General features: G+C 41.8%; 1 protein-coding gene and 1 long non-coding RNA gene across 4 annotated transcripts in view; one reads left to right on the top strand and one right to left on the bottom strand.

Annotated features, from left to right (window-relative positions):
• The window catches only part of LOC105482194 (DnaJ heat shock protein family (Hsp40) member C5 beta), an 81,046-nt gene that overhangs the window by 14,329 nt on the left and 53,138 nt on the right, over positions 1–13,579 (top strand). For all 3 annotated transcript variants that reach the window (XM_071068162.1, XM_011742201.3, XM_011742202.3), the window contains exon 2: positions 6,338–6,460. The gene's annotated coding sequence lies outside the window, so the exon portion shown is untranslated. The remainder of the gene's footprint in view (positions 1–6,337; positions 6,461–13,579) is intronic.
• On the bottom strand, positions 8,291–12,072 carry LOC105482193 (uncharacterized). The gene is made up of 3 exons (XR_987433.2): positions 11,778–12,072; positions 9,626–10,199; positions 8,291–8,714 (listed from the first exon to the last, which is right to left on the bottom strand). It is a non-coding gene; the product is annotated as an uncharacterized lncRNA (long non-coding RNA).

Here is a 13,579-nt window from a genome sequence, read left to right as displayed (position 1 = left end):
TCATTCAGACAGGGGCTTTTCCATTCTCACCTCTGGGACAGGCCACTCAATGTTAGCCATACGGTTATGGGCACCTTCTGATGACACTCAGCAGAGAGCAAGACTGTTCTTAGCAACAGCATGTTGTAAATAGCGAAGGAGCACTCGCTCTGCAGGAAAGCAGATGGCTTTGCAGACCAGAAGCTCTATTAATGAGTTGATGGCAATTTAGTGAGCCTTGGCTTTTTGTATGAAAGAGAAAACTTCAGCAAAATGAGGGGAGAATGTATATCTATAAAAGAGAATATGAGGGCATGGCTGTGACCTCCACAAGCAAGTTGAAACATTCCACTGAGAAGATCCACTGTGGATAATGGGAACTCATGCAAGGCCATGATCTGCTTGGTGCAGTGGGCCCAGAAGGCGGGCAGAGGGACTGCCCTGCTTCCAAGACCAGTGACCACTGTGGGGACTACCTGGCCATGAGGGGGTTCCCTTTGTCATTTACAATTTGCTTGCTCCATTCAGTATTTTTATTTAACTGGGATCAAGAAGGACATAATTTGATAGCAGACCACTTGGATTCCAGTTCCAGATTTATGACCCTCATGACTGATGCTCATGCTTGGCAGAAGTCACACAATCACACCTAACAGGTTACCTTTCTTAAAATGGGCACCTGTTAATAGTACCAAATAATAGATACGATATGACCTGTGAAAGCACTTAGGAATTGATCCAGTGTGACGTAAGTGGTGTCATTAATCTCAGGAGGGAATCTTTAGCATTTCCTTCTCTTTCAAATATGTGTCTGTTACTTGGGCTGAGTGAAAGAGGTTTATTTAGAGTTAAGATAAAGATATATCTTCAGGCCCATGCTGTTACCATCACCAAACAAATAGAATTGGAAAGTATTTTGGGTTCTGGGTACTCATGGCTTTGTGGTTGCTTAGCCACATTCAGATAACAATTTGCAGAGCAACCTCCATATTAGAAACCCCACTAGAAAGGACTTTTGTCCTGAGCAGGGAATACCGTCCTTGTTTTTGTTTTCTACCCTTTTTAAAGCTAACACTAGAGACATCTTAGGCTAATGGGAACAGAAAATAACTACTGGCAAAATCAGGGACCAAAGTTCTATTTACGTTTTGTCAAACAAATACATCTGTTTGACTCGAAGCCTCCTTGGTTTATTACAGCAATTGCTTACTGTAAGTAAGCAACAAGGTGTTTAAATTTCACACATGTGAAATACATATTATGTTGCCTAGCAGGGACCAAGACTCAGTCAATATTTTTTTGTAGCACAGTTCTCAGGTTCTGAGCTTTACTTAACCAAAAGTTTACTTAACCAAAGGAAGTAAGTTCTTAACCTTGACACTGGAACTGTGAGTTGGATTTTATTAGTGAACACGCTTGGTAGTTCCTTGTTTAAGTCCATTACCCCAATGTTTTTCTTGAGCTTTAAAACATGCACCACTTGGCACAGTCATAGACTGGTAAGCAAGGGAATATAGTAGGCAGCAGTCCCCTGGAATTACAAGCTCCTGAAGCAAAGCTCTGTAATGGGTGACAGCTTAAGCTATGGAATCAACCAGCCTGATTTCAAAGCCAGAGTCCACTGTTTACTGGCTGGTCACCTTGGGCAATTCACTCAACCTCCTCAATCTTAAATTCCTCCTCTAGAAAATGAGTGCATAAAAATACCCACTTCATACTTTTTTTTTTTTTTTTTTGAGATGGAATTTCGCTCTTGGTGCCCAGGCTGGAGTGCAGTGGTGCGATCTTGGCTCACTGCAACCTCTGCCTCCTGGGTTCAAGCGATTCTCCTGCCTCAGTCTCCTGAGTAGGTGGGATTATAGGTGCCCACCACCATGCCTGGCTAATTTTTTGTACTTTTAGTAGAGATCCGGTTTCATCATGTTGGCCAGGCTGGTCTCAAACTCCCGACCTCAGGTGATCCACCAGCTTTGGCCTCCCAAAGTGCTGGGATTACAGGCGTGACCCACTGCGCCCAGTCCACTTTATACTTTTTAGGGCTTCAATGAGATAATCTAGTTAGTGTTAGCTACTATCACAAACAACATCATCATCATCATCATCATCATCACCACCTCTTAGTCTCCCAAAATACCCAGTATAGTGCCTTGCACTGTGATACGGGGGAGCAATTTCCATTTGTTGTATAACTCATTCCATCCACTGATGCATTTTAATTTTGGAATGAAATCTATCAGGATTACACATTCAGATTCTTAAAGCTCTTCCAATGTACTGTGTTCCCATTTTGGGAGGCAGGGAGAGAGTACCTTCTTAAAACTTTCCCAAACTTCAACCCTAGAAAATAATCTATGTATATAAAAGTTCTTAGTATAATTCTTAGCAAGTCGTAATAGACATTTGATAAAAGTTCTAGGAGATAAAAAGTAAAATGGGTTTATATTTTATGATGATTTTCAGGGGAGACATAGGCTTCAAGAAAGTGACTTGCGGCCACACACGGTGGCTCACACCTGTGTTTGGGGGGCCGAGGCAGGCAGGTGTGACCTCTCGATGAGGTCAGGAGATCGAGACCATCCTGGCTAACATGGTGAAACCCCGTCTCTACTAAAATACAAAAAATTAGCCGGGAGTAGGGGCACGTGCCTATAGTCCCAGCTACTTGGGAGGCTGAGGCAGGAGAATCGCTTGAACCAGGGAGGCGGAGGTTGCAGTGAGCCAAGATCATGCCACTACACTGCACTCCAGCCTGGCAACAGAGTGAGACTCAAAAAAAGAAAAAAAAAAAAGTGACTTGTCCAATGTTTAAGAAATAAGAATGTTTTTGGATACTCCTTCTTGAGTCAAACTGAATTTTATTTTGTGTTTTTTCACAAGGATGCCATTATCTTCAGTAAATGTTTTCTTGGGAAACCCAGGCAGTGGGAAATTCCTCCAGACAGCTGCTGGTCAGCAGGTGTTTTCCACATTGCTAGACTGGAGAGCTGTCGGCAGTCAGATCTCTCTGACACGGGGTAAACAGGGCTCTCAATCCAGGCAGCTCTTTAGAACCACCCCATGAGCCTTAAAAAGTACACAAGCCCAGCACCACTGAGCCAGATTTTTGCTTTGGGATAGTCTGGGTGGGCCCCAGGCGTCAGAATTCTTAAAATCTTTCCAAGTGCTTCTAGAGAGAGTTATAATCTAGGTCTCTCTGCTTCTCCTTCTGTATTTCTATGTTTTATACATGTTTATAGATTTCAGCACATTAAAATTCTCTCCCCTTTGTAACTTCTCTTTAAAAGGGACTTTTTTTAACTTTGTAAAATGATAAAACATAATAGGAATTAACCAGTTTGTTCTTCTGAAGAAACATATAGGCACTTGATTTTACAGAAGAATTGCCAGAATTGTTCAGTAGCGACATCTTAGATACTGAAGTAGTAGCGACAGCTTTTTCATTTTATGCAATCAAAGCAACCACCTGTTTTTCTCCCTTTCCCAAGTAAGTTAATGCAATGAATCTTGACCAGATGATTTATCTCTTTGAAATTTACAAAGTGATGGCTTGAGTTTCATATATTGTAATACTAATAACACAAATGATGTAGAGAGGTAGTAAAAATAATAACAATATTAGTAATAATAATGTGTTTGTTCATCATGTCCTTGCACATCGCATGTTCAAAACAAGTGGTGTTTGAGCTTGCTGAGATATGAAATTTAAAAGAAAGACTATGTAACCCTAATGCTTATGTGTTAGATAGTTCGGGTGGAATATTCAAATAATTCAGCTGGTACCTGCTGCAGATTCTGTGGTGGTGCACCAGTCATTTCTTAAAATAACCCTAGCCATATGTGGCAATTGAAAGAGGTGGATAAAAGTTCTCTAGAAGCCCCTAAAGGAATGGTGAAGACCCCACAAATAGAGAAAACAAGGAAGATTAGCATGTAAAACCCTCCTCCCCATCGTGGTTCTATCTTCAGTTTCCCACCTCACAGACAGGACTCTTTGGTTCAATCTTGGAAGATCTACTAAGTTCTCTTTTTCAAAATATAAATGATCCACTTGGCAATGCTTTTACAATACATTAGTGCATTTTGAATCAAAGAATTGTTTAATGTGCTAACCATGAGTTATTTCCTTTTGCAAACATCATTTGAAACTCACCACTTCTAGAAAGCCTCACCTGGTTATGTGGAATATGATCCCATTGATCTCTGGAAGTATCTTTTGATATCGGAAGCCATATGCTTACAGGCATGTAATGACGTCCTATGTATGACAGTACGCATCAGTATGTCCTTTTAATTTCTCCGATTTAAGCACATAGGACCTTTGAACATGCTCTTCCACCTGCTTGGAATATATTTGCTACTACCAGCAACTCCTTTATCTAGTTCTTTTCAGATCTCTGCCTAGATGTTTTTGTTCAGGGAAGTTTTCTCTAATCTTCCCCTGTTCACTGATTTTATGTTCTTGTAGTATCTCTCCAAAGTCTCACTTTTCCACTTTTTTGGGTGACCATTTGATTGCTCGCTGCCTCTCTCGGAAGGCTGTAACTCTTTGACTCACACACCCAGGGTCTGTGTTGACTTTTGTTTATCAGTATATTTCTGGCAGTTAGTCCAGTGTTTGAATTCAATAGGTGACTAATTGTTGAATGAATACTGCACTTTCTCTTTGAAACTCAGCTACAGTTCCACTTCGCTGAAGAGTTCTGCGTTACTTAACTTTTTGAAACTAATGTTCTATGTAATACTTTAAAATAAAGATTAATGGTTAAGGAGAGTGATTAATTGTGCAAAAAGAATGACTCTTACTAAAAGTATTTCTTATTAGACTAAATCTGAAACATAAACTAAAACATACATTTTTAAAAAGCTACCCATAAGCTCACCATATTTATTTATTTATTTATTTATTTATTTATTTATTTATTTATTATACTTTAAGTTCTAGGGTACATGTGCACAACATGCAGGTTTGTTACATATGTATACATGTGCCATGTTGGTGTGCTGCACCCATTAACTCATCATTTACATTAGGTATATCTCCTAATGCTATCCCTCCCCCCTCCCCCTTCCCCACAATAGGCCCTTGTGTGTGATGTTCTCCTTCCTGTGTCCAGGTGATCTCATTGTTCAATTCCCACCTATGAGTGAGAACATGTGGTGTTTGGTTTTCTGTTCTTGCGATAGTTTGCTGAGAATGATGGTTTCCAGCTGCATCCATGTCCCTACAAAGGACATGAACTCATCCTTTTTTATGGCTGTATAGTATTCCATGGTGTATATGTGCCACATTTTCTTAATCCAGTCTGTCACTGATGGACATTTGGGTTGATTCCAAGTCTTTGCTATTGTGAATAGTGCTGCAATAAACATACAAAGCTCACCATATGTATATAGCAACTACTTTTATGTCATCAAAGGACACTGTCCTTAAACTGAGGTGATGCTGGAACTTGGGTATTTAGTTCTAAATTTGTTTGTGTTTCTTCTTCTTCCTCCTTCTTCTTCTTCTTCCTTCTTCTTTATCTTCTTCTTGTTCTTCTCCTCCCTCCTCCTTCCTCCTTCCTCCCTCCTCCCTCCTCCTCCTCCCTCCTCCTTCCTCCTCCTCCTCTTCCTTCTTCTTCTTATGTGATGATGGGCAGCTTCATAAACTCTGGCTGGAAATCCAAAGGTATCTAAAATACCAATGCCCTCTAGAGGCGAGAGTGCTCTAAATCATTCACACAAAATTGCCTGAAGCTGGGCTACTTGTCTTGGTAAGCAGCACACTTAAACTACTCCTTCAGGTTTCAGGACCCCACTGTGCCAAATTCAGGAATAAAACCTGTCTCACGTAACACATTTTTAGTCTGTGGGATCTTACTCGAAATCATAAGAGTTGTTGTCTCACGAGAATTTTTAATGTCTGTGAGAGTATGGGCATTAGCACGAGACGCCTTAACTCTTAGAACCACCTCAGTCAGTACTGTGACTCAATGCCTGTTAACTAGACAAGGGTTAAATATGCAGATTTGAAAATATTGGGTTAATAAATAGTGAGCAATTAAAGTTTCCCGCTTATTAATATTGCATGGTCTTTCCAGTAATTTTAAATCAACTGATCAGTACTAGCCGTAGACCAAAAAGAAAATGAAGTTTGAAGGAACCCACTTCACATGTCAGGAGATGAGCTTATTTCCTTAATGGAGAGTCCTGGTGGAGACACTGGAGGCAGTTCTTCAGTGGTGTTTGGTTGAACCAAGCACCAGTTGACAAAGGATCAGAAGTGGGATGCGGCATATATTTTGGTATCAGTGGATGCCTTGTAATTGCAAGCTTTACGGTCATGCATGTTTCATTCTCTCTTTGTTGTGTTTTCCAGAGAGATAACCAACTGGCTGGCAAAGTAACAAATGAAAAGTAACCTGACTCTATTGACCCGCTTAACCCTGCACAGGGGGAAGGATGGAAATGAGCAGCTGTTTGCTTTGAAACAGTGGAACAGGTATGGAACAGCAGCTTTTGTTGTTGCCTTCTTTTATTTCCTTGCACATTATTTCCAGACCAGTTGAAAACAGCAAGTTGTTCCTGTTTGCGGATACAGAATTGGGGTTCCGGGTTCCAGGAACAGGTACTGTGGTTTACTAGTAACATTCTGACTTGCCACATCTTCAGGTTGCCATTTATATAACGACTAGGGCAATGAAAAAACCTTTTTTTTTTTTTTTTTTTTTTGAGACGGGTTCTCTGTCATCCAGGCTGGAGTACAGTGGCACCACCTTGGATCACTGCAACCTCCACCTCCCAGGTTCAAGTGATTCTCCTGCCTCAGCCCCCTGAGTAGCTGGGATTGCAGGCACCCGCTACCACGGCTAATTTTTGTATTTTTAGTAGAGACAGGGTTTCACCATGTTGGCCAGGCTGGTCTGGAACTCCCGACCTCAGGTGATCCACCCACCTTGGCCTCCCAAAGAAGTAGGATTACAGGTGTGTGCCACCATGCCTGGCTGAGACCATTGTTTTCAAACAGCAAATAAGTAATCATTCTAGGGAGAATTTTTACTTTTAAACATAAGATTTGCATTTTGGATGTGCATTTAGCTTTAAGATACATTATTTGGGCTTATGGGAATTTTGCTCCACTAAACGAATTTCTACGAAGGAATCAAAGAAGTAATGACAAAACGGCAAAGCATGTTGATTTCTCCAGGGAATGCCATGAGAGAGTGTTTGCTGTGTTTAATGATCTAATCTCCTCTGCCCACATTCATTTTCTCAGTTGTGAAGGGACCCTGCCAAGAAAGGCATAGTTTGACTTTTTCTATTTTTTCAAATTCACATAATAGATATAGGTGAAGCTTCTTTTGCTTCGAAATGAAGATTTCATTTCAACATGAAAAATTTAGAACCGCACTCTTAGGACCCCTGGAATTAGAATCTTTAAAATTTTTGTTCATTTTGAGTCATTGCCTATTTTCATTGGGGGGCTGTACCTTCTTTCGATTACATCCATTATCAAGAGGCACGTGAGCAGTACCTGATTTGGTAGTCACTCTAAAGAGGTCAATGCTTTTTGTAATATTAATGGCTTTGTCGTGCAGTTAGAAAGTAATTTTAAGTTCAGAAGATTAAGTATCATGTGTTGGATGTTCAAAATTAAGTCACTTAATGACTTTGCTAGACAAGATTTTTCTCCCCATTGGATGCCTGATAGATGAGGGACTATGAATAAATAATAAAGACTTGAAATTTGCATAAGAATATTATAATTCAAAAGGTTACAGAAAAAAGAGTTTCAAAAGTTGTATTTTATATAAGGCATTTAAAAAGGTTTTGGGCCCACTATTTAAGGTTACTTAAGGAAGAGTTTTTATGTTATTACGTTCTCAGGAGATAACATCTTTACACCCATTAAAGGTTTCAATGTATTGCTCTATTGAATCTGAAACTCAATATCATAGAAATCAGTAATATATGAAGAATCTGGTTTCTAACTTAACAAGGAGGCAGAAAAAGTAGTGTGTTGTTGCTGCTTGAGGCACAAAGCAGCCTTATGATCTTTTGGTTCCTTTATGTTTCAGTCTGTGGAGTCAGCCAACTACTTCCCACATTGAACAACTATCTTTTGCTTGCATTTTAACATAATGCAAATGGACTTTTTAAAAAAGTTTCTTCATTAAAAGGTGTTGTCTGTCTGAAAGGAAATCTTTGGGATCAGGGCAAAAGAAGACGAAACAGACAATATACACTCTATACTACCCATTCTGAATATTGATCAATCCATATTGTAAAACAAGTTGACTACTGCATTTCATTTAGTGGGAATAGATTATAATGTGATTCAATTTCTAAATGAAGTGATGATTGGAAAAAACATCATAAACCAAAGAATTAGCTAGCTACTGTGTCTTCCCGGGTATGAGTTTCTAGGTATGACACTCTTTGAGAAATGGAATCTGCCCTTTTTTTCTCCCTACTAGAAAAGGGAGGGTAGAGAAGCAAAGGCCTGGGGCAGGGAAAGACAGGCTCCAGGCTGTTTCCAGGACTGTTCTCTGGAAGGGGCTGGGAGCAGCCTCCGCTTGAACCCATCTCTCTTTTTCCACACCTGGGATAATTTTGAAGGAGGCAGCCTTGGAGAAAACCATCCTCAAAGGGCACCAGAGGGCTTTGCAGGCTCCCCGGGGCTGCTTTCCTTACACTGGAAAAGATACTGGACAGGATTCAGGCACCCTCAACTCCAGAAACCTCGGAGTCTTCCTCTGTGAAAAGCATGAATGATAACGTTAGGCTGCTTCGCTCACAAACACTGGTGTACCCAATAAAAGTGCTGCCCAATGCCAAACCTAATGTGCCCCCCTCCTGTCACCACCCAGTCAGCAGGGAAAATAAGAACCAGGAGTTTGGGAATGGAGAGGAGAGAGTGGTTTTTCATAGGTGGTAAGAGTAAGTTTAACAAGACTAGAAACACTCAGGGCTGTGGCTCATGTGTTTCCTGTAGCCCTGAGCCACAGGGCTTCCTGGAGATCCTCAGGAGGTTTTAACCCAGAGGCCAGGAATCTTCTTTCCTGTGTGACTTACAAACTGGGCTCTCTGCAGAAGTTCTGAAATTCTTGCATAACCCACACATTCCTCTACTTCCAGCTAACTCTACTTTCCTCACTAGCTCCGTTAGGAACTCCCTCTTAGTCCACGTGCAGGCTCAGTGGCTGTGCAGAGGGAAAACACTTGCTGCAGTAGCCCTTAGATCCCACTGCGCCTCCATGTGGCCCCCCACCCTGGACAGAGCTGCAGGGTCCCTCACAACCTGTAGCTGGACACAGTGCAAGGCTGCTTCGGTTCAGTGTCACTGCTATTCAGAGTTCTTGTGAGGATTAGATGAGATACTAGTTGAGGGAAATTGTAAATTGTAAAGCATCTTAGACATGTCAAGTGTTATTCAATATGACACTCTAGTAAGAACATGGGCTTTAGAACCAGATAGCTCTAAATTCCAAACTCACCTCTGTGAACCTGGGCAAGTTGCTTTACTTCTGGGAGACTCAATTCCCTCATCCATAAAATGAGATTGCAAAGCAGAGAGGTATATGCCTGCTGCCCCTAGGGGGCTGCAGGCTGCTTATCTTCTAAGAGACTTCATATGACAGCATTCATCACCACATCATGAACTTACCGTGGTCAAAACAGTGAAAGGCTGTCCGGTTCTCAGCCTTTGAAGCTCAACCAGCTGAGTTGGCGGCAGCCAGAGAGCAGGGCCTTGCTGAAGACCGCACTCCCTGCAGCCACGCTCTCCGGACGGCGCATAAACTCTGGATGTCTATTATTTTATGAAGGGAAACAGTTATCCTTGGAAGAAGATCACTTGTGTCAATGTGACCAATTCATGTCCTCCTTGTGGGTGGATCTCAGGGCAAGACAAATCATCATCAGATGCCAATTTATTCATTTACCAGGAGATAGAAGTGTCCCTGAGACCAGTGAAAAGAACTGAATCCATGTGACCAGTGCATTCTCTTCCTTGAGGGAGATTTATGTAGGATGCCAGATAGTAGCCAGAAGGAGACTTGTCAGCATGGAGTTAGATGAGTCCAATGTTTAACAACGAGGGCTGAAATTGCTGGATGGGCTTCTCTCAAGAGCAACCGCCTGGCCAATGGGGCCTGAGTCCCTTCCCGCCTTCCTTGCAATAGCGCTTGGATTGGCCTCCACGTTTGTTTTTCTCTGCCTGTCTGTGTCTGCTCATCCTCCTGAATAACCAACACAAGAAGAACCTGACACTGTCATTATGATTATGCAGTTAATCAGGTTCTATCAGGTCTTGCAGGCCCACGAGCCATTTATCTCTTTAAGATGATTTTATAAGATAGCTTTTTTCCTGATCCAGCATGCACTGATCTCCCATTTTACCGCTCAGAAAACAGTTTTATTTATCTTACTCCTAAGCTTTTGGAGGTCCCTCTCTGAAGCCCCCAAGTACTGATAACAGGATTAAATGATACGACATATGAAAGTTGTCTTTCTGGTGCATAGGAGGGGCTCAGTAAAGAATAATTCTCTGTTTTCCTTCCCTTTCATGCAATATGATAGCTCTTAAGACTTTTATGGAACATAGCCCTGTGCTATGTCACTTGTATTTCAAAGATTAATAGAAAATTGGATTCCAGCCCCTGAGGAGCTCAGGGTATGGTGGTGCAGAGATATTTAAGTGGATAATGTTTTGTTGAGTGTAAAAACCCTGTTGTTCCCAGGCCCATTGGCTGTGGGAATAAATGTGACCTTCCTGGTATTCATTTATTCATTTTGCTGTGCTGTTAGACCTCACCTGTACAAATACAGGGCCCCACCTCCTGCAAAATCCTCCCAAAGATGTGCCAGTGCTCAGGGAGATTAGTGTCCACCCTTCATCCCCATTTTCTCCATTAGCATTAGTCCACACCATGCCCATTTTAAAATTTGAATCAATGATGTTTTCTTAACCCCAGCTAAAGTATATACAAAGCAACCTGAAGTTCCCCGACACCCCACCACCTAGCTGCCCACCCTCACTCTTCCTGCCCCTTGCTGGTACTGAGTCTTTCCTACATTGTGATTCTGGAGCTTCCAAACACCCCAAATATTTCTGAGTATCCCTAGCAGGTATTGCAAATGTTTTCTGAAATGACTCTGTGCCTTCTGTGACCAGCCCTTCTCCTATCAGGCCTGATAGGAGGGAAGGAAGGGGCAGGGGCAGGAAGGAAGGGGCGGGGGAAGGGGCAGGCAGCAGTGTCCCCTGACTTTCTGCCACGTTCTCTGTTGCTACTTTCTTTGTAGCAAAATGTTGGCCCAGCGTGGCCTGGGTGCTGCCTCTCCCTATGAAATGGTTTCAGAGTTGCAGATCGTTGTTTCCTTTAGTCTTTACAGAGGGCTCATGCAAACATCTCTTCAGTCTCTAATTTCTCCCCCAGAGGAGCTCAAAAACACATTCTTGGGTAGGGCAGGGGACCAGTGGGCATCATCTAGTCTAGACTCCCCTCATCTTCTCTCTGAGCTAGATCCCAGTCAAAATTTCCTCCCTCCTCTTTCAGCCCCCAAACCCAGAAGTCCTACTTCGTGTTGATTTATGCAAATAGATGACCAAGAGAGTCACTGGCCACCAAGGCCATACAGATCTGAGGTTAGACTTAGATAGAAGGGCTGTAATAGAAAAATGTGAACCAAGTTCTACAGAAGCAAGTGGTAGTATTGCTTTCAGTTCAGGCTTCACCATTTCTGCGAGGCCATCCCTCCCACTCTCACTCAAGTTAAGCACTTGCTCTTGAATCACCCCGCGGACATTTGCCAGATACCTAATCCGTGCCAAGTACAAAGCGAGGCCTCTAATGGCATGGTTCCCAAGCAGAATCCTGTCCTCCAGGAGATCGCTCCTCTGTTTGATCTCTATACTTGGTACTTCTCTGACCCTGAACACTAGTTTCATTTTTGGCTTATACATTTGGATCCCATATTAGTCTGCAACCTCTCTGAAGACCTAACCCACACTTTAGGCTTCTGAATAAATGTAGTCATCTGAATAGCAACATTTTGGTCAACGTCAGACTACATATACAATGGTGGTCCCGGAAGATTGTAATGGAGTTGAAGAATTACTGTTGCCTAGTGACATTGTAGCTGTCATAATGTAGTGTGACACATGACTCATGTCTGTGGCAGTACTGGTGTAAACAAACCTACTGCATTGCCCGTTATATAAAAGTGTACAATCATGACGTAGACCTTCACATTCACTCATCCCTTACTCACTGACTCATCCAGAACAACTTCCAGTCCTTTGAGCTCCATTTGTGGCAAATGCCCTATACAGATGTACCAATTTTTATATTTTATACTACATTTTTACTGTACCTTTTCTGTGTTTAGGTGTTAAAAAGTTGACTACAATATTCAGTACAGTAACACACTGTACAGGTTTGTAGTCTAGGAGCAATAGGCTATACCATATAGCCTTGGTGTGTAGTAGGCTTTCCCATCTAGGTTTGTGTAAATACACTCTGTGATGTTCACACAATGACAAAATCCCCTAAGGATGCATTTCTCGGAACATAGCCTCATTGTCAAGTGGTGCATGACCATAATTAAATTGTCGGCTGTGGGTGTTATCATAATCCGTGTAGTAGATTATCTTCAGTAAGCTGTATATCTCTTTCCTGGATTAGTGACAGCAAGATCCAAGTAGGAAGCAATCAAAGTGAGTGAGTCATAGAGCACGGTGCTCACAAGCATGAAAATTATGCTTCTCTGTGCCTTGTTAAAATTGATTTTACAACTATCTGTTGATTTATGGGAGTCATGACATCTCTCTTATTTTATGACATAGATGATGAAGAGGAAATACATTTTTCCCTCAAATTGAAACTATCAAAATGGTTTCTTTTGGATGTTGCATATAGAGAAAAATCGATAAAGCAGACATAACTCTTCTTACCTGTACTAGAAATGTCAACACAACACATTTGAAATCTGTTGGGTTTGAATATCTTAGTTTATCACTATTATTTCCCCAAAGTATTCTTTCCCAAGTACCCAGAAGCCACATTCAACTTAAAGGCAGAGTAGGTGCAGTGATTTAAGAAACTTCCACAATAGTTTGTCTGGATTGGCGATGCTCAGGGAGCTGCCACTGGTGTTTAATTGAGAGAGTATAACAGCATTTAGGAGTCCTGGTTGACAGTGACCAAAACCTAGCTGAAACACACAAGCTAGGTGAAAAACTATGCGTGTACATTTGTACATGGAGAGGAATTTTATTGGCTCAATCCAAGGAAGGGTTGATAGACAAACTGTTGTAGGGTAAGAGTTGCAGGTGGACCCGAGAACAACCGGAGCCAGGAACTGAACCCCACTGAGGCTCTCACTCTCTTTCACCGTCTCTTAATTCAGGCCAGCCAACAATACTCAAATGTTCAATTGTATAATTTTCACCATCTGAGAGATTGTTCTATGTTTTTAAAATCTTAGGGAAGAATTCTAATTGGTTTGACTTGGGTCAGGTACTTCCACCTGGTGGACTAACGGAGATTGGGTAAGACTGAGGTAGGTCTCAGGAAAAGCACAAGTTGCAGTGGGGGAACCTATGCACTCACCAGAAAAA

This window comes from Macaca nemestrina, chromosome 8, assembly GCF_043159975.1.
Source record: "Macaca nemestrina isolate mMacNem1 chromosome 8, mMacNem.hap1, whole genome shotgun sequence".
Taxonomy (NCBI): domain Eukaryota; kingdom Metazoa; phylum Chordata; class Mammalia; order Primates; family Cercopithecidae; genus Macaca; species Macaca nemestrina.
This window is presented reverse-complemented; position numbering and strand designations above follow the sequence as displayed.